The following is a 27,526-nucleotide window of genomic DNA, read 5'->3' on the forward strand; positions in this document are numbered from 1 at the left end:
CATGTGGAAACAAAGAATGATGATTTTCTTACAATCCGTTTATATTGAATTATGGTATGTGGTAGAAGATGGTTCTTATGAAGCTAGAATAGTTGACTCTACCACTAATTTGAGTAGATTAAAGACTAGACAAGAATTGAATGAAAAAAACAAGAGATACCTTTCTTTGAATGCCAAGGCCATGTATATATTGTACAATGCATTAGATGTAAATGAATCTAGTAGGATTAAAGGTTGTAAATCAGCTAAAGATATTTGGGATAAATTGTGTGAATTTCATGAAGGTAACCAAGATATTAAAGAACAAAAAAAATCTTTGCTTGTTTCTCAATATGAATTTTTCAAAATGCATCCTCTTGAAAATGTTGATAAGATGTGTAGTAGATTTTGTGACATTATTCAAGATCTTAAATTGCTTGGAAAAGAATATTCTTTAGGTGAGAAAAATAGAAAGATTTTGAATGCCTTGCCAAACGAATGGGAAAATAAAATAAATGCTATAGAAGAGGCAAAGGATTTAAATTCTATGTCCATTGAATCTCTTGTGAATTCCCTAATCTTTTATGAATTAAAGCTGAAATTCAAAGTGCAAGAGGAAGAAAATGCAAAAATGTATAAGAGAGGCATAGCTTTTAAAGCATCTCAAGTGGGGGATAACCCATCCTTCATGGGTAATGAAAACATGGAAGTGGACAATGATATAACTCCTCACATCAAAAGTTTCAAGAAGATCTTCAACAAGAGAAGTTCAAGAGGAGATTGCAAAATTACATGGGATGAATGCAATTCAAAAAAAGAAAAAGAAGAGTTGGCCCAAATGGCACTAATGGCCTTTGGAGAAGATGAGGTAAATTCTTATCACTCTTCTAGTGATGAAGATAATGAACATGATGATGTGCAAATTCTTATGATTAAAATGCATAAAAGTTTGAGAGAATCTTATGCTAAAAATAAAGATTTGAAAACAAAAATAAATGATTTGTTGGAAGAAAACTCCAAACTTTTTCAAGAAAACAAATGTTTGAGAATGGAAAATGATGATTTAAAAAATCAAAAAAGTGTTTTTGATTGCAAAAATAATTTGAAAAGGAAGTTGGAAGAGAAAACAAAGTTTTATGAAAAAATGTTGGAGGAACAAAATTTGTTAAAGAAAAGAATTAATGACTTGAACGAGTTTCTCCAAAATGAAAAACAAAAATTTTCTCAAACAAAAGAAAGCAAATCTTTTCAAGACACAAATAAGTTTGCTATGATAAGAAGTAAGAAAATTAGTTGCATTAAATCCACTTATGTGCAAAATACTTCTATCATGTGTCACTTTTGTTGCCAATTTGGACATATGCAAAATGATTGGTATGTAAAAAAAAATACGAGAAAAGGTATGAAATCCATGTGGATTGCTAGATCATGTTGTACTAACTCCCAAGGACCCTATAAAAAATTACAATTGGTATTTTGAAAGTTTTGACATTCAATATGGTCTTGATTTGATAAATAAAGGGGGAGTTTGCTTTTTGATTGATGCCAAAAGGGGGAGTAGGATTTATTGAAATTTCTTTGTATGTTGGCATTTTCTAAGGGGGAGTTTTATTTGAACTTATTTGATCAAAGAAATCTTTATTTTGTTTGTCATCATAAAAAAGGGGGAGATTGTTGACCTTGGTTGATCAGTCCTTGGTTTTGATGATTAACAAACCAAAATGTAGATTTGGACTAATGTTTTTATGTGAGAAATTTGTTAGAACAGGTCATTGATCCAAAAGAGAATCGAAAAGATTTGAATCAAAGAGAAGTTAAGAAATATGAAGGTTCGAACGTAGAGGATCGGACGCTCGATAGAGGATCGGTCGTCTGACTGACGACGATACTCTTCGGACGCTTGGATCGGACGCTCATTCATTGCTTCGGCCGTCCGACACAAAAAGAATGAACGTTGAATATTCTGATTTCTATCGGACGCAGGGTTCGGACGCAGAACAAATGGTTCGGACGTCCGATAGGTGGTTCGGACGCATGGTTCGAACGCAGAGCAAATGGTTCGGACGTCCGACAAGCCAACGGCTAGTTTCGACAGTATTTAATATTTGACCGTTGGAGAGTCTTTTGGAGCCATTTCTCACCTTCTATAAATACCCCAAAGCACAAGAAGACATGGACTTTTGGCCAACACTAAATACAAGCTTACAAGTGAGATTTTTGAATAGAAATATTCTTTGTTGGTTGTATAAGGGGTTGGGAAAGTTGGGTTGTGAGGTTGCTCAAGTGAAGGTTACTCTCTAGGAGGAGTAAAACCTTGGTGAAGGTGAACCTATCACTTGGAGTGGTAAAACCTTGATAAAGGTTGCCTCACTTGTATAAAGTAGTTCTTAATTGAATGGGTAAGCTTTCAATTGTAGCTAGTTGAGGGTTTACTTGGAGAGTAGTAAAATTCCTTTGCTCAACCAAAGTATGTTTGGGGTGAGGAAGGAGTGAGCCTTCACTTGTACAAGTTGGTTAGCACTACCATCACTTGAAGAAACTATTTGGTGGATTCAACTCCAAGTTTGGAAGAAGCTTGGGAATTTGATTGGTTTGAATTTCTTTTACTTTATTGTTACTCTATTTTTGTGCTTTAAAATTGTTTATATTCTTTGTCATTGTATGTACTTGACTACTTGTCTGGTTGAGTATTTTGGTTGTATTTGGTTGCATTGGGGCTTACATGGCTAACTCCTTTCATGAATTATGCAAAACACAGTCCACTTACACACACACATACATACATACATATATACACACACATATATATATGTATAGAAAAGATTAATTCATATATAAATACACACAAATTTTCTGATTTGTTTTATGACAAGGCTAGTGTTTTGGTTATCGCTAACTCCTTTCATGAATCATGCGCAACACAATCCACCATGGCTGACGATTTGATTTTGTTTATCGAGTTTCTCTCAACTGAAAAAGAGCTTATCGTTCACTTTCAATATCAGTGACATTTGAATAATAAGCTTGTTTAGTACAACTAAATGGAATTTCTTTGGAATTGGTCATCTGAAAAAGTAATCTCAGAGAAAGCACCAGCTACGGTTATAAATGTTTCTACAAAATTGTTGATAACATGGCGACAACTTAAAGTCTTCATGGAACGTCTCTGGAGTGATGTATTCCTTTATCAATTTGTATCAAAATTGGATTAGTCCATCTCCAAAGATTGACGACTTACAAAATAGGATCCACATACATTGCTACGCAGATGAGCTTGCGATTGTTCATTATTAAAGTAGACAACACCAGCCTAAAGAGAGCACATTAGTGCCCACCCAGTCACAAAATATCAGTGTCAATTGTACTACAAAATGTAACTACTAACACACAAATATTTAACCATTAAGACAATGAAATACAAATATTAAGAACGTACCTAATAATACAGCAAGTTTTATCACTTATTAAAAATTGTGTCTCATAATCAATCTCATGTAGTGAACGTTCATACTAAAACTATTTAAACCATCAATTGCAATTGCTCTATCAATAGTAGAGAATCTTCACCCAATTTGAGACTTTTCCCAGACTGCGTATATACAATTAATATGTCGTTTGGAATTTTGCACTTCAACTATAAATGGATTGGTTTTAACATTATTACCCATAGGTTGGCTTTATTCTAGGAGTTGTTTTGCTTCTAAAATGACTCGTTTACATCAGAGGCATGAACAGATAGTACCTTATTGGTTGAGGCCTCGACAATCATTGAAAGTATTAGAACCGCAAGCCAACTAGTCTAACCCCTTTGAAATGCTAAACGTGTAGAAAGATGGAAGTACTGGTAAAATTAGTAATTCCATTACGAGAAGTGGCGAGTTTATTGCCAAAATAACTCTTCTTCCAAAACATATATCCAAAGTAATCTAATTTTAAAATTTATTACCTTTATAATCCTTTTTTTGCCACTTAGGCTGCATATGTGTCAGGATGGAGATAAAAGCACATTCCATTTCTCTTTCCCATCTAATATCTTCTCCAATTTTCTTTCTAAATCTTCCCGCATTTTTTTGTTTCATTATTTTTCCCTTGTCAAACGTAATTCTAAGAAGTCAATATTTATATTAACAGCATCTAAAAAATATGCTTTTCGAGTTGATAATCTCAAGGCAAATGAAAATTATTCTCTTGTCTTTTTAAGGAGCAGGAATGATAACATAAACAAATATGATAGCCTTGAAGTTTTTTAATTACTTATAATTTTTGTTGCAACTTTTGTATTTTTAAAATTTATTTTTTGAAAAAATATATGCAATAGGTTTGATACATTTTTAAAAAATCAAAGACCAATAATAGCAAGGTCAATAATGGTAGAATTTATTTTAAATAATTATAAAGAAATTATAAAAGTTATGCAATCTTCTTGTGCCTCTATAATAAAAAAATTTAAATTTTTAGTTCATGTTGGATACTATAAATTAGATTTGAACTTTCCTTTCTTGTTATCCTGCATGGCAATCAGGATAACTAGATGGCAACAATAACATCATTATGGGAATAAATTTTAAAAACAAATCACATTGGGAATATTTTTTAGCAAGAGTGTTATTTTGGCAACAAACTCCAGAAGTGGCAAAGTGCAAAAAATTAAGATAACGTTAAGGAAAAAGTGCGAATTACACTAAAAGTTAAGGGCTTTGATTATTTTACCTTTTGTTTTGTTAGGTGGTTGTATATCATCGAACCTATAGGTGATGGTACATCCACAGTTTTCGATATTTATTTTCATTAATTCCTAGTCATTACTTTAAATTAATCTTATGCGTGTCGATTTAGATAAAATTATGGTCAAGTCTTGTGGTTGATAGCGAAAAAGTTGTTGAAGGTTTTAAATATAAAATCAGTTCATTTATTGTCTTGGAAAAAAAATCAAAATACTTCTAGGCACATAATCTTCAAGGGTTCTCCCGAGAATTAGCAAATATGTGTTGACCTAGAAGGTCACGCCAAAATCTTCAAGGATTCAAGTGCTAATTTGTCAACATGAATCAAGGTACGCTTCTGCAATTTTTTTGTTAATTTATTTCTTAATAATAGCTATATAGATTTTGATTTTAATAGGTGATAGTTTTCACCAAAAATAAACAATCACTCTAACAAGTGGTATCAGAGCCCATATGGTTGATTATTAGGAAATAATTTGGATTCAGTAATTTTTATCTTTAAGAATAATTATGTATGATATTTGAGAAGAATCAGCAAACGAGATATTTGTTGAAACCATGATTGTTGACTTTTTCGTTCACAATTTATTGCTTTGTGGTTCGGCTTTTGGGTTTACGGCATCATGATTGTTTGCATATGTTATTATCTAGTTTTCATGACAATAGGCAATTCATGAATTGCACGATTCATTGTTTGGTTAACGTTGAATTCAGTGGTCCCACTTTGATTCAGTGCTAGGTTTGGATAATATAAGAAGTTGTATACGGAACTAGTTCTAGGCTTAACAATGATGGCTCACCTAAAGAGCTGCTATTATAATTAATTTCATCCATATTCCTCCTAAATGCAGTGTTTCAAAGGTAACCCATGGAACCATGTAGTACAAATTAAACCTTCTCAAATCTCTTGGGCCTGTAAATTACGTTGATTTGGTAGACCCATTGATAATTACCTCCTCCTTGGTCACGTTAAAAAAAAAAAACAAGTTTTATTGCTTCGAAATTTCAAAATTGACTTATGATTAAGGGTCTATCAGCTACTGTCTTCGAAAATGGTTCATCACCTGCACTTCATGATGTTATCCAAATTTTAGATTATCCTCAAATATTTATTGAAATTATACTGGCCTTGCTACGTAGACGGAAGCATAACAATTACTTTGATTAAAAAAAACTATATATATATATTTTTAAGATTAAATTTTATAAATTTTTTTGGAGGCAAAAGTTAACATTTATGCTTTCAAACCTTTAATGAGGGAAAACTAAAATTTCTAGGCTTTAGAGAGTCAGGAGAGTCAGTGACTAGAGGAATGACAATGAGGTGGATATGAGGCTAGGAAACCCTCACCCCTCTCCCTCCTTGTGCTTTAAAAACTTGTCCTGGTTTTAGTGCTATCCCCCCACTTCTCTTACCCCCGCGCCCATCCATCTACCCAATCGAGGTGCCCTGATGGGTGGTTCAAAATAAAATTTTATTTTTTATTTTGATCTTATTTTTTCATATATAATATTAACAAATAACTTTATAAATCAATCTTTTGGACTTTTAACTAATATTCAACATGACATTATGTTTAAAATCTACTTTAATCTTTTAAAAACATTTCTCCGTATTTGTTAGCAAATCTAAACTAACAGCTGTTACTATTATTGTTACAAAATTATAAATAATATAATATGTACATAGATATTGGCAAATATAGCTGCATATTAATTAATTTATTTAATTTATAGGCAAGGATGGTGCGGGGATGGTAGCCACATGGTAGGAGGGATAAAATCCCCACCACTAGAGCTGCAAACGAGTCGAGTCGAGTCGAGATTTAGCCTAATTAAATCGAGTCATGACTTAATTTTGTCGAACTCGAACTCGACGAACTGACAATTTTGAAGCTCGAGCTTGAAAAAATAAAATAATTATTTTATTTTTTAAAAAATAAATAAAATAATTTTTTTCTTAATAAATAATAAAATATTAAGGATATTTATGTAATTTTACTATTAAATAAAAAAATAAAAAATATATATACTTGAGCTCGCGAGTCGGGCTCAATATTTTGAGCTTGAGTTCGAGCTCGACTTTGACTCGACCAGCTCGAACTCGATATTGATCGAGCTCGAGTCGAACTTAAATCAAGCCGCTCCCGAGCGGTTCAATTCGTTTGCACCCCTACCCACCACCCCACTCCTACCCCCACAGCTCTTGACAGGTTATCGAAACCTGTGCAATAATAAAACCTGCTCAAATTAAAAGTAATTTCTGTAGATAGCAGTAAGCAGGGTCGAATCCACAAGGACTGGGAGTAATTGTTCCTTTCCAAATTCACAGTGACAAAGGGGGTGTTTTATATCAGGAGTGACAATTTAAACAATTCAACTAAAAGTAAAATGATAAAAATAAAATAGCCAACTAGAAATTAAATAACAATTTACTAAAATCTAATGAGTGATAATTAAGGATCTAGCCAAGAAATAACTTCAGCAATGGTTCACCTAATTGATCATCGATACGAAGGCAATTCTAATTATTTATCAATAAATAGGTTATAACTGCCAAACAAGCGATGACAGTCAACCCCTCCTTACTGTGTCGATGATTAAGGTACGCCCGTTAATCACTGATCTAATTGAGAAATAATCTTAGGTACGCCCGTAAGATTTAATTTCCCAATTGCCTTACGTATTAGAGGAGCCCTATTATAACCAAATAACGCACTACCAGGGTTATTTCAGATTAGCCCGCGTATCCCCCTGGCACGAATATAATCGTGCCAGTTGTCACTATTTCAGGACAATTAAACAATTACGGATTTAATGCTCTAATTGACAATAGGTTACCAAATCAATTAATTATCCGGATCCAAGACAATCAATGAATTAAATAACCATAAACATAGCAATCAGGAAATATGCGGATACCAATAAATAAAAGGGAAAAGATTGAATTAAAACGATCTCACAATTTTTAGGCGAGCCAGAGCCTTCGTTGCTCCTTGACTAGGATTGAAAAATTAGCTCATAATTGATGAACTAAATCCACGGGAAATTGAAAAGGGAACAGCTGCAGCCATTGTTCTTGCTCGCGCGAATTCAACTCGGCCGAAGGAATAAGGAAAAACGAGAAACTACGGAAAGTGATTCAATCTCTCAATTGCCGTTGACATGTCAAAGGAAAAGCTACTATAAAGCTAACAAGAAAAGTCAACAAAAGCCACATTGGCTCCTGACATCCGTAAGAAGAAAACCAAAAAAGGTAAGAAAAGACTACAAAGGAAAAGTCAAAAAGAAAACAAGCCTAAGCTACTGAACGGAAAGTTCCCTTTCAATTTCTATCCAAATCCTATTCTAATGCTCTCCTTGCGCGGCGGCCCCCTTGCGGAGAGGACGAAGCCTCTGGAGGAAGAAGAAGCCAGCCTCAACCCTTCGTTCCTTTCCTCCTTTTATTCTATCTTCCGCAAATTATCAAAAAGGACTTGTGTCTCTTTGTTCCAAAAATACCCTGGATGCCTGCTACTTGAACTCTTTTCTGATAATTGTCAAATCGGCACTTATTATGGTATTTTCGTTCTACTTCCTGAAATATATGCAAAATACTAAAAGTGAGTAGAATCTAGCAATTAATCCAGATTGGGTCAGGTAATAGGAGAAATTAATAATAAAATAAATGATAAAATCGCAACCTATCAATTTCCCCCACACCTAAACCATGCTTGTCCTCAAGCATGAGAACAGCAAACAAGTACCAATATTTGACAATGGTCATTGCTCCATCTACCATATTGCCAAAATACCAAGAAAAATATATATCAAGCATGGGTGATCAAGAACCAAGAAACATCACTTCGGTTAGCTTCTAAACCACAAACTCCTCTAATTTCAGGTTAACTAATCTAAGAAAAAGGAATGACGCACAACATTTATCAACAAATGGTCCAACTATTAACCAAAATCTCAACATTAAATCCATAATTTGGCAAGCTGATTTTTATTACACACTAACACAACCTTCACTTTTTTTTCACATTTTTTTTCTACTTTTCTCTCTTTTTTTTTATTCTTTTTTTTTTCAATAGTAACAAAAGACTTAGTCACTAGCCATTTGAGCCTTTTGACGCGAACTCCAACATTGGCCAGATGAAGGAGCTCGGTTACTCAGCTTCTATCGCCACGTGACCACGTACTTATAGCAATTACTACTTTTTGACGCAAGAATCGACACTTTTGGTGAAGATCCCCGGTTACTCGGTAGTAAATACTAGCGGAGTACAGTCAACTCTTATTCACAACCAAATAATACTAAAAATTCAAAATAACACAAAAATCAAAAGGAACTTTGCAGCTGCTAGTCTCATTTTTAAATATGGAGAACTAAGGTTAATAACCGGACCAATTCACATGAAAATGCCAACAGTCATTCCCTATGCCTAGGAGAGTTAACCAAAAAATTATAAGAGTAAAACAATCATCGATATTCACCAAAGAGATGTTCTTGGATTCAACCACATTAACTTGACACCCTTTTATTATTAAAACTTGGCAAAAGTAGAAATAGAGGCAATAATAAGGCGAGCTGCTCCTATTTTTGGTTTTTAGTGTTGTGATTTTGTGTTTTTGGCGCTGGTTGGCTGTGAATAATCTGGACTGTACTCCGCTATTAAGTTACTACTGAGTAACCGGGAATCTGCACCTAAAAGTGTTGATTCTCGAGTCAAAAGGTGGTGCTTTCTATGAGTACGTGGTCGTATAGCGGTAGGAGCTGAGTAACCGGCCTCCTTCATCTAAAAATGTTTGAGTTCGCGTCAAAAGGCCCCAACGGCTAAAGACTAAGTTTTCTTGTGTTAATTATTATTGCTATAAAAAAATAAGAAAAAATAAGAAAAAAAAAAGAAAGCAAAAACATCTAAGAAAAACTAAAAAGTAGAAAAACTAGCACAGCTGCCCTCCCACACCTAGATCCTACATTGCCCTCAATGGAGGAAATAAAGCAGTTAAAGTGAAAAGGACAACTAAACTTCCCTCTCAAGTGGCTACGGGGTAGGCGGGGACGATGGAGGGAAACCGATGTGGTGGAAGTACACGCCCAAGTTCTGAGTCATCATAACTCAATTCAACCAGCAAATGCAAAACTCTGTCCACCCAAAATCTCAACAAAGCCTCCAAATAGATAGTTAATTTCTCAACTCAAAAGCAGCAATTCTAGTAATAGCAGTATAGAAATTGGAGAATAACCATACAATCACAATCAGGTAGCCAACCAATTGGAAATAACAAATGCTAGTCAAAATACCCCAACCAGTACCACTGGTGCAAAACGTAGTCCAAAATCAATGAAATAGCTATAACAGAGCAGAGTAAACACTACCTATGGCCACCAATGCATCAGCCAACAGTAGAAGCTATACAATGCCACACTCGCAACTAGAGCTGTTAATCGAGCCGAGTCGAGCCGAGTCGAGCCGAGTATTTGGCTGCCGAGCTCGACTCGAGTTTAATTCGAGCCGAGCTCGACTCGAGCTCGTTAAGAAAACGAGCTTTAAAATGTGTTCGAACTCGGCTCGTTAAATGTACATGTGGCTCGAGCTCGAGCTCGAGCTCGACTCGTTTATCACAAACGAGTCGAGCTTCACGAGCTCGAGCTCGAGCTCGTGCAAATTAACATTAATAAAAACCTATAATTTTTAATTCATATAATTTTGATTTCTAAAATGACAAATATGCCCTTCATTAACGAGCTCTAACGAGCTACTCGAGTATCAAACGAGCCGAGCTTACTCGGCTCGTTAACTAAACGAGCATGTTTCGAGCTCGAGCTCGACTCGTTAACCAAAATTAACGAGCCGAGCTCGAGCCTTAACGAGCCGAGCTCTAACGAGCTTTCGAGCTACTTGATTGGCTTAACAGCTCTACTCGCAACAGATGCTCCAACAAAGGCAGCAAATGAACTCAATTGAAACGACTACAGAAGGCAAGTGAAATCAAGAGACTAAACACACCCAGTAAAACAAAATTAGCTAACCAACTTCAAGAAGCGATGCAGGGGTCACAATGCCCTTCCGATTCAACAAACAACCCAGAAATTTGCGCTACTACAGTCCTAACAATTCAAGCAATAACCCCCAATATTTATCCAGTAACCAGTGAATAATTCCAAATCTCCAAAGAAAGTCAACAGAGGGCTAAAAGTATAATGGACAAAGCAAGCAGAGGAACCCCAGGTGGGAACCCCGTCCACTGAAGATGAAAAACCAACCCAAGGAAGAATTAAACCCGTAAATCAGTCAATGACTCGCACAGGGGAGTTGTCCAAGATCATAGATAAAGCCCTTCCTAATCAGTAATTGAAATGAACATGCAACTGCAGATTTGCAACCAGATTTGCAATAGAATTGCTCGTGAAATCAGCACTGGAATCAATGGACAGAACACTCCCAACAATTGAAGTAAATTCGTCCAATTTCAACAAGCAACGCAAATGCCACCCAATTCAACAAACAACCACAGAAATAATCCAACTTTTCCACAGAAACTCTGGGTCATCGAAACCCAAACAATTCCCAACAAATTACTCGAATTGATGCACTAATTAAAGCAACAGGTGGGAGCCCAGTTGATTCCAAACCTGTCTGATGGATTGGCGGCGCTGAGGAAGGGGACAGGGAGGCTCGCGGTGTGAGAGCAAGCCATGGGCAGCAGCTAGTTGGCTCGCCGTGCGCAAGAGAGCTAGGTTACTGCGGCAATGAGAGGGAGAAGGAGAGCAGAGATGCGCAGTGGCGGTGAGAGGCTGCGGGCCGTGCTCGCCTGGTCTTCGCGCGATGGAGTGAGCGAGGAGCAGCTTGCTGGTAGAGCTCGAGGTAGGTGGCGGTGTCGGTGTCACTCACGCAGCGGCAGTGGCGAGCGGTGGAAAGTGGGCGGATGGCGCTTGGTGGAGCTGGTAGTAGTGCGGCCGCGCGCGATGGAGTAGAGCTCGCGCGACTGTGGAGCAGATCGGGTGGTGGAGAGAGGGCTGGTGGCAGACAGCAGCGGAGAGAGAGAGAGGAAGAGGGTGGCGCGCGGTGGAGGCAAATAGCCGCGACGGGCGACTGGAGCAGCTGGTTGATGGCGAGGAAGAGCTGGAACTGGGAGGCGGCGTGCACAGAGGGAAACAGAGGAGAAGAAAGAAAGAAAAGAGAAAGAAAGAAAAAGAAAGAAAAGAAGGAAGAGGGAAGAAAGAAAAAGAAAAAGAAAAAGGAAATAGTTTTTTTTTCATTTTATTATTTTTTTTACTCTTTTTAGAAAAAAAAAATTTTTTTACGAGAAGACTCTCCCCTTTTTTTTAGTTAATTACTAAAAAAAAAGTTTTTTTTTTTTTTTTGGAAAAATAAAATTTTTTTTTTGAAGATTTTTTTTTTTTATTATTGACAAAATTTATTTTTGAAATTCAAAAGTAGAGATTAACAGAAAATCAATAATCGTTCTTGAGTTTTTTTTTTTTTGAGTACTTACCTTTCCCGCGAATGTGACGTGGACACGTCATGAAGGTACGGAATCTGGAGCTCTCCATATGACATGACGCGGACACGTCATGAGGGCAGGAACTCCTTCTGACGATTCTGACCATGAGCTCTCCATACGTCATGACGCGGGCGCGTCATGACAGAAAGGCACCTACAAATCATCAAAAACGAAAATTGAAACCCGAAATCAGTCAAATTCAAGGAAAACATATTTAAACTATCACACGAAATCAAAACAAAAAATTAAAAGGAATAATTGGGTTGCCTCCCAATAAGCGCCTTTCTTTAATGTCTTTGACTAGATATTATCATGTTTTGCTCATGGAGGATAAAATCTTGTGGCTCGCTTCAATGCTTTATCTTCAATGTGATCCTGGTAACCCTCATAGATGGAGTAATCTTTGAACACACGAGCTACGGTCTTCCATGGACTAGTTGATGGCGCCAAATAATCAAGCAGTGATCTCAATTCTTCATCCACTCCTCCATCAAGAGCACTCAACAGTTCAAGATATTTGACCATAGCTACTCTTAACTTATTTCTGCCATGAGACTCAAAAATTTCCGGTATAACAAAATCAATCTCATTAACAAAAATCATGGAGTAAGAGTTAAGAAAATGCGGGTTAGGGAATGGAGGTGGTGTCACCATATTTGATGATTCTTCACTGGATTCTTTCACTTGAATGGGTTGCGGTTGGGGTTCCATTCCTTCCTTTTCGACTTCTTTTTCAACTGCATCTGTAGATTTCTCATTTTGACACTCTTGCACCTCCTCATCACTAGTCAAGCAAATTGCACTCTCATTTTCTTCTAGATCAACAATGATTTTCGAGGGCAATTCTTCCATTTGAGAAGCCAATCGATTTATTCTGGATGTCAATAGACATAGTTGATCTGCCAGATAACTCATTGCATCCTTCATCATCTTATTCCTCATTTGTGTCTCCTGTTGGAATTGGTATATATTAGTAGCTATTGGTTCAACTATTTCTTCAAGAGACATACCTGACATAGATGACGATTCTTGAGACTCATACTGCTGAAAATTCATTGGCCCCGTTGTATAATTATAATTGGAGTTATCCCACCATCCTTGATCATACCCGTTTGGATTAGGGTTATACCACGTTTGAGATCAGGGTGAAAAATCTCCATAATTATTGAATGGGACACTCAGATTATCTTGATATTCGGGGCACATACCGGTTCAATGATCCCTGGCATAACAAATTTTACAGGTTGCAGCAGCCATTCTTTCTCTAATAGAGTTTAGTGCATCTGCATATGCAGATTTAGCAAAAAAACTAGTCTCATCGCCTTCCCCGGAAACAAAATCCATTATATCACCAAAATACGAAGTGTTAGAAGCCATAAGCTATATAAAAAAAATAATAAAAAAATAAATAATAAAAAAATTAACTCAAAAAGAAACAAATTAATCTGGCACCAGTCCCCGACAACGGCACCAAAAATTGACAGGTTGTCGAAGCCTGTGCAATAATAAAACCTGCTCAAACTAAAAGTAATTTCTGTAGATAGCAGTAAGCAGGGTCGAATCCACAGGGACTGGGAGTAATTGTTCCTTTCCAAATTCACAGTGACAAAGGGGGTGTTTTATATCAGGAGTGACAATTTAAACAATTCAACTAAAAGTAAAATGATAAAAATAAAATAGCCAACTAGAAATTAAATAACAATTTACTAAAATCTAATGAGTGATAATTAAGGATCTAGCCAAGGAATAACTTCAGCAATGGTTCACCTAATTGATCATCGATACAAAGGCAATTCTAATTATTTATCAATAAATAGGTTATAACTGCCAAACAAGCGATGACAGTCAACCCCTCCTTACTGTGTCGATGATTAAGGTACGCCCGTTAATCACTGCTCTAATTGAGAAATAATCTTAGGTACGCCCGTAAGATTTAATTTCTCAATTGCCTTACGTATTAGAGGAGCCCTATTCTAACCAAATAACGCACTACCAGGGTTATTTCAGATTAGCCCGCGTATCCCCCTAGCACGAATCTAATCGTGCCAGTTGTCACTATTTCAGGACAATTAAACAATTACGGATTTAATGTCCTAATTGACAATAGGTTACCAAATCAATTAATTATCCGGATCCAAAACAATCAATGAATTAAATAACCATAAACATAGCAATCAGGAAATATGCGGATACCAATAAATAAAAGGGAAAAGATTGAATTAAAACGATCTCACAATTTTTAGGCGAGCCAGAGCCTTCGTTGCTCCTTGACTATGATTGAAAAATTAGCTCATAATTGATGAACTAAATCCACGGGAAATTGAAAAGGGAACAGCTGCGGCCATTGTTCTTGCTCGCGCGAATTCAACTCGGCCGAAGGAATAAGGAAAAACGAGAAACTACGGAAAGTGATTGAATCTCTCAATTGCCGTTGACATGTCAAAGGAAAAGCTACTATAAAGCTAACAAGAAAAGTCAACAAAAGCCACATTGGCTCCTGACATCCGTAAGAAGAAAACCAAAAAAGGTAAGAAAAGACTACAAAGGAAAAGTCAAAAAGAAAACAAGCCTAAGCTACTGAACGGAAAGTTCCCTTTCAATTTCTATCCAAATCCTATTCTAATGCTCTCCTTGCGCGGCGGCCCCCTTGCGGAGAGGACGAAGCCTCTGGAGGAAGAAGAAGCCAGCCTCAACCCTTCGTTCCTTTCCTCCTTTTATTCTATCTTCCGCAAATTACCATAAAGGACTTGTGTCTCCTTGTTCCAAAAATACCCTGGATGCCTGCTACTTGAACTCTTTCCTGATAACTGTCAAATCGGCACTTATTATGGTATTTTCGTTCTACTCCCTGAAATATATGCAAAATACTAAAAGTGAGTAGAATCTAACAATTAATCCAGATTGGGTCAGGTAATAGGAGAAATTAATAATAAAATAAATGATAAAATCGCAACCTATCAGCTCTCTTCACTCCATTTCTCTCCCCAAAAGACGGGCATCCATTCCTATCATGACCCCTCCCCACCTCTTAATTCTCATGCCATTGGATGGGCCAATTTAAGGCTTTGTGGGGTGGAAGGTCAAGGTTTCAAACCTTGTCTCCCACCAATTGTCACAATAAGTGGCTCTTTTAAAAAATCCAGACGGGTGCGTAGTGCATCCATTTGGTCCGGTGGTGGTTTAGTCCCCACATGTCTCCCATAGGTCTAGTTGGACTTCCTCTTAGATAGATTAGGATAGAGTAGGATATAGATAAAATAACGAGGAATGACAAAAAAAAAATTAGAGGGAAAGTGAATAAAGTTCGCATCTATCTGCCCTATGGTTTAAGTCGTTATGGAAAGGAGGTGACCTCTTAAATTAAATAAAAAATAGTTTGAGTTTACATTATTGAATTCATACTAAGTGTCATGATAAAAGTGTTATAAGGATATATATAAGCAAGTATCTCTATAGGTATGCCAAGAAAGGTCATTTTGTATAGTGTATGTTGCCAAGTAAGATTGATATTGATTTCATAATTGTTGGAGTTAATGAAACTAGCTGGACAAACTGTTGCAAAAGAGTGTAGTTTTCAAATTCATGTTGCTGCAAAACTAAGGTGGCGACTAAATTGATAGAAGTGGACATGGAATTGACTATGTAATTCTTCTATGGATTAAGGTTTCTTATCCCATGCACTGGGAAGTTGACGTTTTAAGGGGGCCAAAAAAGGAATAGTGAGAGGTCCGCTTAGCATTGGAGCCATAAGCTTAATACTTTGGCCTTTTAAAAGATTCCCATTCGGTTTCATCTGGCTAAATTTCCACAATGTAGATGGGTTCAGATTCGAAGGAGCGAAGCTGTGTCGGTGAATAGAATATGAAATAAATGAAAAAAAAATTACGGAATAGCAATATACTCAAAGATTTATAATTGTGCCTAAAATACGTACCGTAGGAAAAATGTAAAATAGCAAAGAGTTTTTTTTTTGGTTTTTTTTTTTATTCCCCTTATCAAGATCTGGCATAAAGAATGACTTCTAATACGTCATCGTTGATAGCACATATAATAACTCATCATTTTCTTTCATATTTAAAAAATAGATTAATTTTCTATACATTAATAATGTGTACAGTATTAGGCTTGAATGCATACTATTTGTGCAAATTTGGAATTTTAAATTTAAATTAATATTAATTGTCATGCATCAGAATCTAATAGCATAAATAGTATTAGTGCACATAATATTAATCCTTAAACAATTATACAATTTGTGATGAATGAAAGTTGGGGGAGGAGGGGGAGGGGATGGAGATGGGACATCATAACAACAGTGTACATAAGTTTCAAGGAGAAAATCATAAAGGGACTAAAAGCCTAAAAGTCTTCAATTTGGGTCCTCATTGCGTCAATGAATGATTTCCCATCTAATTCACGGGAAAAAAACGCTTTTAAATAGTCAATCATACTAATTCTTCTGAAAATTGCTGGATTTTCAGGGGTGATAAGACTTGACGCTGGACCCATATGACCATCCAGTTTTGGGGCAAGAAACGTTGCAATGGAAAGCCTTTCGTTGTGCAAATTCATAGTTGCCCGATGCTCAACATTCTTGTAAATCCCATTTGTCACAATCTGCATCTCCGTTAAAAAACGTCACATTTTCCCAACTGCGTACTATGTAGCATACATTCTCATAAAAGTTCAATTAGGCTCAATAATAGGATATGGTTAACAGGGTAATCTTGTGAGTCCACCTATAACTACTGTTATGCCCCAAAAACATTGGAGATAGAATTCAGAAGCTACACCCGGATAGATCCAAGACATGATTTGTGAGTAACTCCTGTAACTAGCATTGAAATCAAGACTAAAAGTAAATTCCTTTCTGAAAATCAAAACAAACTTGCCGGGGAAAAGAGTAAGTACTTTTTTCAAGACGATAAAAAGACAATAGTTTGAATTTCACCACTCGTACATCACATGTAAGCAATAATTTGGAGGATGTGGTGTAAGGGCGTGTACAATACTAATTTTGAAGTTATTATACCCAAGTTTTACATTCTTGGGAAATATTACTCGAATAATGAAGTAATTAATCAATTAAATTGGTTACTAATATGAGTAAAACTACTTTTTCAATATAAAGACCTTTTCATCCATATATTTTATCCTTTTTTTTTCCTTTACAAAGATACGTGTTCCATTAAAGTAGTCAATATTCTATCAATAAACAACATTTGTTTAACTCTGACAAAGTAGCCGAAGTTAGAAGTTTAGGCACAAATTTGTCAAAAGTTAAATTTTGGGATGAAAGCTACACTTTGACCTGGCCTAATTTTCTAGGCGGTGCAAGTTGATAATTAGTCTTACATCAACCTAGTGTAGGCATACTAATCATAATAGGAAAGATTATCTCTTGAATCCTATTAAAATATGGGAAGGACAATCTAATTGCCATATATGTTCAAAATTGTAGAAACCAATTTGAAAATATCTCATAAAAAACTAGATAGATGTTGTAATTATATAAACAGAAAAGCAATTCGAAGAGATTGTTTATATTCACATAACATCTTTGGAGAAAGGATCTTGAGCATGATTACCTCTAAAATGTCTCCAACATTGACTATGAATGCATTAGGAAGTGGTACAACAGGAACCCATGCTCCAGCCTTTTTTATTTGGAGGCCTTCCACTTCATTGACTTGAAGTAATATGGTAAGCCCAGTAGTATCAGAGTGGGGGCAAAAGCCCCTCACTAGCTCAGGTTGGGGACATGGAGGATAATAGTTCATCCTCATTGATTGCATCTCTTCTTGAAAAAGCATTGTCATATCTTCAAGCTTCATTCCTAATGCTTTTGTCATTTGCTCAAGGACCTTGATGGCAAGGATTTTCAATTCCCTTGAGTACTGATCTAGAGTTTCTCTACAATGTTAAAAAAATGTAAATAAAAAGTAAAGAATATCCAATGTATAATAACAATGCACAATGCTTTAGATGTTAACTAATTTTTTATGCATGCAAGGATGTATGTTTTGTCATCATCACGGTGACATGGATGGCTTATTAATTTTCCTCATAAAGACAATTAAGAAGGTAAGATTTAAGAAAGCGATAATTTCATAAACCTTTCCTACGATTTTTAACAATTTCATTGAGCTCCCTTAAGGTTTCAAAAATTACACCTACCTCCCCTAATTTGACACTTTTGGTAATCAAACCTTAGACTTGGCCAAAATTTTTAATGAATATCCTAAAATACCCTCAACTTATAACGTTTGAATTACTTTCCAGAACATTCATAATATATTTAACACAAATATACAGATAGAGTGTGAAGTTTTTAACACCATATTTATTATTTGATAAGCAAAGATGACAATAGTTCTATCATTATGATAAACTATTTTTAATGGTGATTTACCAGGGTACATATTTTTTAATTTGAAAAAGAAAATACCATCATAATTCTTTTAATATTTGTAGACTTTTGAATTGGTGGAACTATCATTGCTTGGTAGCAATTTTGGGCTTTTTTTTGAGTTTATGTTGCTTTCGATACCAAAAAAAAATCAACAAGTAAAAATTAGATCACATTCAAAGTCATAAAAAAATGTCACTAGTACAACATTTATGGTGTCAATGTTTATATTGTATGGTTTTATTGGCCAAAATATAAAAAGGAGGAATAAGAATAGAAAAAGAAAAGAAAAATAATTATTAATACCATTCTTTGTAAAAGTATATCGAACAAGAGAGTTTTATTAAAATGTTAGGACTAATATTGTCATTTTATGAGGAAACTCAATGAAATTGTCAGAAATCTTAGTGGATGTTTTTAAAATTATCCCTTTAAGAAAAGCAGGAGAGGATTTATTTTCCCATATGAGAGAGTGAGAGAGATGATATAATTTTTTTTCTGTCAATCATCAGCATCTACTCTACTCCTACTCTAATATATTTTAGGGGGAGGTTCAACTGAATTTATTAGATAACCGATAGGAATTGAATCACCATCGGATCATACGTACGCACTCATATGGATTTGAGAAAATCATTTATAGTAGCAGAGTGATGGGGGATAAATTTGAACCATTAGCCTCCCAAGCAACCAAGACTTTAAGTCATTGGGTGGCCAATAGCCATATGATTAAAAGAAGAGAAATGTTTGGAAAATGATTAAGAATTAGTCCAAGGAAAAAAAAATAAGAAGAAGAAGAAAAGGCCTATCATGTGGAGACTTTAAGAGAGATAATTAACAAAATATTCAATCCTTCGGACACTTTGTGGCTGGTAACCTGTCTTGATCATTACACAAGGAGTTTTATTGAAAGGATAGCATTAGATGTTTCATGCTCTGTTTTTAAACTCGGATCGAACCGGTCGGTCTGACCAGTCAAACTAAGAATCGGCTAATTATCCGGTCCAAATTAACCCTTAAAATTGGAATATCAAAAACTCGATCAAACCAGGTCAACAACCGAGTTTTGACCCGGTTTGACCGAAAAAATAAGAACCGGGTTTGTAAAGTGCAACCAGCCAACTAACCAAGCGCCGAAGCCTGACAATAGATTGACTTGACTAGGGGTGCAAACGAATCCAGCCGCTCGCGAGCGGCTCGATTCGAGCTCGACTCAAGCTCGATCAATATCGAGCTCGAGTCGAGCTCGAGCTGCTCGAGCCAGAGTCGAGCTCGAGCTCGAGCTCAAAACATTAAGCTCGTTAGCTCGCAAGCCGGCTCGCGAGCTCGAGTATATATATATATATATATTTTTTTTATTTTTAATAGTAAAATTACATAAATATCCTTAATATTTTATTATTTATTAAGAAAAAATATTATTTTATTTATTTTTTTAAAAATAAAATAATTATTTTTTATTTTTTTCGAGCTCGAGCTCGAGCTCGAGCTTGAAAATTACCAGCTCGTCGAGCTCGAGCTCGAGTTCGAGTTCGATGAAATTAAGTTAAGGCTCGACTCGATAAGGCCAAAGCTCGACTCGGCTCGGCTCGTTTGCACCCCTAGACTTGACCACAACCAAAAGATTCCGTTGACTAAGCCCATCAGTTTGACTGTTGACTACAGAAAAAATTATTGGAGCTGGGGCAGCACGGTTTGTCAGACTCTTTTTTTTTAACTTTTTTTGAAAGGTCAAAATATTTTTAATATTATATTTTGACCCATAGATTATTAAAAATTATTAATATATCTCAAATATTTCATACTTTATAAATATTGTCTTAAAGTTTGGTGTTATTTTTTAATTAACTCCATAATTTTAATTCTAAACTTGTTAATTCTCATTAAATAATATAAATTACTACTTGATTGTTCTAATTTCTTTGTAATTTCTTGTTAAATATATTTGAAACATCAAATATATATGAATATAACTTTATTAATATTAACATGTTATTAGGTATTTTACATATAATATGTTAATTTTTAAATAATTTTTATTTATGACGTCATCCGGTTGAACTCCGATCGAACCCGGTTGAATCCATTGACCCCTGATCCCTGAGCTCGACCGAGTTGATACCCGGTCCGGTTCTGAAAACATAGGTTTCATTCGTATGTCGGCCCCTAAGATAGTACGACTTCTAAATAAATGCATCTGCATAATAATATATATATATATATATATATATATATATATATATATATTGCGTGTACCCGGATATTCTCTGCTACAATTTTTCATGTAACAGCATTTGGTTTTATTATTGTCTCCTCGGTTTCAATTTTATGTAAAAGCTTCCTTCTGTAAACCAATTATCTGTTTAGTTCTGGTGGGCTAACTACCAGCATTATCAAATTATTTTCTGAAAAAGGCATCTTAATAATCAATGGATTACTTTTTATAAACAAATTGTGACTCATACACCTAGTTAAAGAATAATTGAGTGGTTATCGTCTTTTTTTACTCCTCAACAACTGAATGAGACATACATTATTTTTTTCTTCGACAAAACAAAATTCACAAAAGTGATTAAGATGCTGCATAACCATTATCAGCATTTTTCTTTATTTATTGTTCTTTAAGATTTAAGACAAAGTACTTAATTGCCTCATCAAGTCGTTTATTACTTTGCTTATTAGAAGGGAATTATATAGTTCAAGTCCTCTATTTCAGTGATTAAGATTTAAAATCAATGCAGGATTTGTAATGGAAAAACTAATCGAGCCGTTCCCACGTAAGGCATGTACACTGTTAACAAAAATAAAAATGAAAAAAAAAAAGAATCCAACAAGTCCCAATCTCCGATCTATCGATTTCCCCTCTCCCAATTTTCCCAAATCTCTAATTACAACTCTTAATTCATAAACTTCCACGCAATGTTGGTATTACAAAGATTATAGACATTAATACTGACTTCTGTTTAATTAAAACAAAAAAAAAAAGATTATAGACATTGCTACTGTAAAAAGAAAGGAGCAATCGAAATAAGGATTAAATTAGCAAGTGGTAATATATAAAGAACCAAATTAACCACAACTGCTATAATAAAGGACCAAAATGTTCATTTTTCCATCAATTAAAATGCAAGAAAGAATCAAGCCGCCACACTTAACTAATGTCTCTTATTGTAAATCCAGTTTATAAATCATAAAAACCATCATTATATCTCTTTACAATTTCAATTCTAGACTTTCAGTTTCTTTATACATATCAAGATGTTGACAATTTATGTAAAGAAAATAGAAAGATTACAGGTACGGTGATTTGCAAAGTTACAGACTGCTACTAACCACTTATTTTCTTAACCTATTACTAGTCTATGATCATCTTATCCCTAGCTTTTAAGTATTTTCACCCACAAAATTTTAAAATTTTAGACAAGTGTAGAAAATTTTAGGCGCTTATGACTTTCAAAAGTTATACTGTGTGTGATGTTACTATAGTCCTCATGTGTTTGACAACACAATTCATCATATAAACTTAATGTATTTAGATCTTAATATATTCAGATACATTTGATAACTAAAAATTGAAAATTTGAATTAATTAAATGCCATTAAATTTTTTAGACAAAACTTGCTATAAAAAATAAGTGATAAACTATTCACTTATCACTGAATATGATATATACTCAAATGTATTTGATTTAATACTTAACAATTCAATAACTTAATGGATTCAGACTTTAGATTTCAGATTTCAAATTTCAATTTTATTAAATGCACCCAAAATACAATGATATGAATGTGTGTGCAAATTTTCTTGTACCTGAATGGAAGAGGAAGGTTGGGAAGTAAATGAGGTTTTCGCAAGTGAGTTGGCAGAGTGACCATGAAAAACATGTCAGCCCAGTCAAGTTTTTGTTCCTCAGATACAACAAAGGCCTGTCCATATCCTTCTACATCGCCGGTTCTTGGGCAAATCTCATCTTCTCTTCAATCCTCAAATTGAAAAACTTTTGCAGGTCTAGTTTCAGTTTGGCCACTAATGAAGAGCTTACTTCATGATTAATCAGCTGGTGACAAATTGTACAGTCACTAATTATTTAGTGCTGACTATTATAACACTTCTCCATTTTAACAGTAGGCATGTATATTCATTTAAATTAGATGATTGTCCTCGTCTAACAATTCAAAGAAGATCCTAGGAAAAACAGGAAAGAAAAGGATATCACTACTATTACATTCTAGTCATGCATTATGTACTATTACTAGAGAAAACCAAATGAGTTCATATATTAGGGTAGGCATGCTTGCTTTTGGCATAAAATTTCTGGATAATTACAAGAAAAAAAAAACATTTCAATATGAAAAAAAAAACTTGTGGCAAAATATATCATTTACCTACAAGTCCTGAAAAGTCATAGTTATTAACATAATAAATATTTCAGAATTAATTTATTCCTTTGAAAGTAAGTTAAAAGCTGTGGTAAAAACCAAATTGAAATGACTAGTAGATTTTGACCAAATACTATTACAATCTGACTCCCTTATTAGGCCAACAACAATACCTAATATATGCATATAAAATACAAACTGACAAACCTGGAAGAAGCCCCATTCTTTGCAGGCAAAATGCAACTTTTCAAGCTCTGGATTCACCGATTCATCAGAAAGCAACCTTTGCATGTCAATTACTGGGATTTCCTCTGTAGAGACCCCACGAAGTTTGGTTGGATCAGGTCGTATGTATCGGGGTGGAACTGATGCAAATTTCTCCTTAGCCAACTCCTGAACATAGGGTACTTTTAGAGAGCTTCCCAAGTTTATCATACCAGATTCCATGTTTGTGGTTTGTGTAAATCTCTACCAATATATATATATATATATATATATATATATATATATACATATATGTAGCTCCAAGTTGCAAGCTTATAAACCGCTAGAGTGTAACAATTTGTGTGATACATGTGGGACAATAATAATTAGCAAAATTTAGGTGTACATGATGCATCGGTGGCTTTTGTTGACATATGACATGCAACATTTGGCATTAGTCTTCACAAGCAACAAGCCACACCTACCGCCTACAATGATAATATCTTCCCACATAAGTAAGCTTGAAAGGACAAGATCAACGACAACATGGGAAATTTAAAATTGGAAAAATGGTCAAATTCATCCCTGAACTTTTTATTAATATCAATTTAATCCTTAATTTTTGTTTTTGACCAATTTGATCCATAAACTTATATTATAGTTCCAATTAAGGATTTTTACGGCGGCGGCGCCATCAGGAAAAATTAATCAAACTCCTCATTAACCAATTAAACAAAAGTATTTTAGAAACTTTAGATAGAGAAAGAAAGGTGGGGTGAGAGAAGGAGGAGACGGGTGGCAGGCGAGGGAAAAATACCATTCCCAGTGTTTGCCTGGTCTCAGCAAGGGAAAAAAAAAAAAAAAAAAAAACCATCAAAACAAAGAGAAGCAAGTCAGCTTCTTGGCTGGATCCGATTGCTAAAAAGCGGGCCAGGCAATTAATTTCAAGAAAATCTTCTGATAAGAAAGTCGCCAGTATCACTCGCCTGGATCTGATGCTTAGCTGATTTTTCAGGCTCTTTTTCGACTGGTACGTGCAGGAGCTGCTGCTGCTGCTTTACTTTTACTCTCTTTTTTCCCCCGTTTTTTCTTTTGGTTGGTAATATTTTCTAAGAAGTAATTGGAATTGGGACTTTTTGGTTTTTTCTTTTTTTTTTTGGGGGGCGGGGTGCAGGGGAGGTGCGTGGGCCTTAGCTTGTAGTTTATTCGGGCAAAGCGCCCTCTGTCCCAAAACTGTATGCAAGTGTTTTGTGGCAATTTCTTCGTTTGCCAAAGTCAAAAAAAAAAAAGGGGAACTCTTATTTGAGTTCTGTGTCTCCAATTAACTCGTCCATTAGATCTCTCCTTCAAATCCTATGATCTCAATGGACACATGGTTGGATTACATTTATCCACTCTTTTCCTTAATCATCATTTGTTTCGCTGTTTGATCATTCTGAGATGGAAGAACTAGTTATTGCGATTGGATTCCTTCGAGATGGAATTTTCTGCTTAACCAACGACTTAAGCTAACTTGATGGCAAATGGTTCCCACTTCCCACAATCCCCCAAAGAGAAGGTCGGTAAATGGGATTTCAAAACTTTTAATTGTCAGTGATGAATCAAGCGCGAAGAAGTCACGCCGCAATGGATTGAATATGAACCAGGCAAATTGTTCGCTAAGACTAGGCAAACATTAGGAATGGCAGGCAGGGGAAAAATAACAACATGATTACTGATATGATAGAGGGAGGGGAAAGAGAGGTGGGGTGAGTGAAGAAGGAGGAGATGGGTAGCAGGCTGTGGGGATTGATAATGGAGGGAGGAGATATCTAAAATTCCTAAAATATTCCTGTTTAATTGATCAATGAGGAGTTTGATCTATTTTTCCTAATAGTGCCACCATAAAAATCCTTAATTGGAACCATAACATAAGTTTAGGGATCAAATTCGAAAACAAAAATGAGGGAATAAATCGAAATTAATAAAAAGTTTAAGGACAAATTTGGTCATTTTTCCCTTTAAAATTTTGTGAATAAAAGAAGACACAAACACTTAGCAATTGGAGGAAAGGATGGGTTACGTGGATTGGGAGAGAAAGTGTAAATAAGAGATCTCAGGATTCGAATCCTCTCACCCCTCTCACTTACACTAAAAAGCAAAAAAGAAAAAAAAAAAGAAGGAAAACTCTTAGCAATTTTTTAGGATAAATTACCATTCTCCCTATGTGGTTTGGTACTTTATTATATGACCCCCTATGATTTAAAAATCTATGTATACCTCTTAATATGTCACCATTAGTTGTTCTATTAAAACTAATGATCAATAGTAAAAAGTCAAAATCCGCTAACAATTTGATAAATTTACCCTTTCATCACTTCTTTTTTTCCTCCAAACATAAACAACAAAAAATTGAAATAAAAGTAGATAAATAAGAACTAGAAAATACCATTAAAGATTTGGTCAAAAACCTATAATGATATTTGTAGTAAAAAAAGATTGGGTATTTTTTGTTTGTTATTTATTTGTTTTATATTTTCCTTCCATCTTTATCTTTATTTTTTTTCCTTCCATCTCTTTTGTATTTGGAGAAAATTAAGATTTTGTAAGCCAAAGTATAGGTTTTTCAAATCATCTCTTCTCTTCCAGAGACAAAGAGACAGAGAGACAGAGAAGGAAAAAAGAAAAAAAATTAGTGAAAGGATAAATTTGTTAATTTATTAGTTTGACTTTAACTTTTTACTACTGACCATTAGTTTTAACGGAAAAACTAACGGTGATACTTTAATCTAAAACATGAGAGGTTATATAGAGGATACATGTAATTAACAAGGGGCTGCTTGATTTGATTTTTGAAATTCTGGAACAATTTGAGTTGTGTAAGTACGGACTTTAAATTTTACATATTTAAAGTGAAGTCTTACACATACAGAGTTACGGTGTACATTACAAAAGAAAAAAAAAAGACAAAGTTACAAATGAATTAAAATGGGATATATGCAGGTTTGATTTATACTAGGAAATTGAACACGCATACAGTTTCGTAATTAGTATATGCAAATTATTTCACAAATTGGAGTCTTAAGATCTACAAAAACCATGTGGACTCTCACATTTGATATATTTAAAGGTATCAAAACGCGAATCCTACTAATTGCCTCATTTTATTTTTGGTGAGTAAATTTGATACTATTTGCTTAAAACTTGAATATCTAGAAAAATTAATGAGAAAAAGAGTTTGGACATATAGGAGTTTCTAATGAGTTGTGGCCTAAAAAGCAATTTTATATACAAAATACGCAATTTTTTAAAATTATAAGAGAGAAAGATCTTGCAAAGAGGCCATGCCTCATTATTGCATGGAAGGAACCCTTTCCATTGCCAAAGCCAAAAAAAAAAAAAAGCATTGTTGTATTTGCATACAACAAAATTTGACCCCTAAAAAACCCACGATCTGTACAAACTACATCACAATTACCCAACTTCATAATATTCTTCCAACAACAAACTGCTAATCGAATTGCCTTAATCATGGAAATGACAACTTTGGTGAAAATGAGGTAACAGAAATGATAACATATGATTCTATTTATATATATATATATATATGAATAGTGTATAAACTATTATCGTTGAATTTATAACACACGTGCAGCATTAGATCCATGATACATATACAAAAGTTGAATTTCATATTCAAATTTTACATCACTATTATTTACTCAAAACTAATTAAAAATATTATCAGTATAGTTATCATTTATTCAAAACTGTCTTGTCTTTTCACGACAACGCGTGTTAAGGTACTGTCTTGTCTTTTCCTGAATCAGTACTTCGCTGAAGATAAGTACTAGAAATTTATATCATATGAAAGACGTGAACACCGCCTAACCTGCGTACGTGGGAGCCCATCTATGTTGTCTGTACTCCGTATTACTTGGCTTATTCTGGCAATTCCTCTTGATTTGTTCATTCTACAGCAACCAAGAGAAGACTTGTACCCATCTTTTGTGTCTATCATTTCTGCCGTTTCCATGTCATGGAGATAGCCAATTGGAAACTTGGCTCTCAGCTGCGAAAATCTTTTGGATCTAGCTCGCAGCATTTGTGGACCTTAGTAGCTTGGCCACTCTCTTTTGGAAGTAAGGTTTTGAAAGCCAGCCCATTCACTGACTCAGACTAATTATTGGCGGCTCAAGACTCATTGGTTCAATCTTTGGACCAACCGTTATTGACTTGTGATGTAATAATTATGTAATAGATATTAATTATGTACATTAAATATGTAAACTATAAAAAAAGAGGGAGAAAAAAAAGGAAAGAAGAATATACTAACAATTCAAAAGAACATCAAACA

General features: G+C 34.9%; 1 pseudogene; it reads right to left on the minus strand.

The window, feature by feature from the left end:
• Positions 1–16,426: 16,426 nt before the first annotated feature.
• On the minus strand, positions 16,427–23,456 carry LOC113708428 (oxoglutarate-dependent flavonoid 7-O-demethylase 1-like; annotated as a pseudogene).
• Between the last annotated feature and the right edge of the window lie 4,070 nt (positions 23,457–27,526).

This window comes from Coffea arabica, chromosome 9c (assembly GCF_036785885.1).
Source record: "Coffea arabica cultivar ET-39 chromosome 9c, Coffea Arabica ET-39 HiFi, whole genome shotgun sequence".
In the NCBI taxonomy this organism is placed as follows: domain Eukaryota; kingdom Viridiplantae; phylum Streptophyta; class Magnoliopsida; order Gentianales; family Rubiaceae; genus Coffea; species Coffea arabica.